Raw genomic sequence first — 1047 nt, 5'->3', positions numbered from 1 at the left:
GCCAAACCTGTGGGCCCTCTTGAGAAACCTGTCGATTCTGTCTAGATATTTTCGCTGTACAACAATAACCTGTGCCAGGGGGACGTATGCAGAACGGGATGAGGAATGGGACTTGCGGATGATATCATTCGCTCTATCGGGTGACAAGTTTTCCATGTTTTGCAACCTTCATGGCCAGGCTGTGCTTTGATGCAGCTTATATTTCCAGCCTTCATTTCTCTTTGAAAGGGCGTCTTTTCGGTTTCTCTCCTAATACCGGCATCATTGGCGAAATGTTTAATGACCTCTGGATCCCACAGAAAACAGTAACGGACTTTTTGAAGGGGTTGATCTGTTTTTCTGCCGTTTCCGGAAGTCCCGTCTAGTTTAAAAGAGTAGTGAACTATGCCATTATGTCTTTAGGAACTCTGTTCCGCATCTTTTCTCATTTTCAGAGGTGGCTTTTGCTTGGTGAAAAATTGAAGTGTATCTTGGTGGTATTTTGACAAGCTGCATTCCTTGGAATACCGATACCGGAAAAGCTAAGAATGCCAGTGCCTTCTAAGATACTCTTTCAGCTTATGGTGCTTGTCATGGTTTTCTATGGCCCACTTCTGATGTGGAATACAGATCTCACGATTGATAGTGCTACCACTGACGTAAGATAATTGTGGGAAGCGCTTTCCCTGTTTGGCACACCGAACATGGCTTCCAACAGTTACTGGAGGAAAAGCGACCGCCAGAAATGCTCCCATGTGAGAAATGGTGTGTGACGAATTTTCTCCTGCATCTTCAATTGGGCCACTCGATGCTGTTTTACTATTTGGGAAGATCTCCTAAAGAAAGCCTTGGAATGTCTTATAACTTCCTGGAAGTTGAGAAGGAAGTAGTTTCTTTATCTCTCTATAGTGCTGTCGATCAAAGGTTTTTGCAGTATCCTCTACTCCTGCGGTTGTATCTGATACTTCTTTTCTGTCGGGGTATTCCACATAGCTTTGTTCTTCTGGGCTATCGTCTACTTTAATAGGTTTAATTTCAACCTCTCCAGTTTTGCGTTCGTTGCTAGTT

The sequence above is a fragment of the Montipora capricornis genome, chromosome 11 (assembly GCF_036669925.1).
Source record: "Montipora capricornis isolate CH-2021 chromosome 11, ASM3666992v2, whole genome shotgun sequence".
NCBI classification, from domain to species: domain Eukaryota; kingdom Metazoa; phylum Cnidaria; class Anthozoa; order Scleractinia; family Acroporidae; genus Montipora; species Montipora capricornis.
This window is presented reverse-complemented; position numbering follows the sequence as displayed.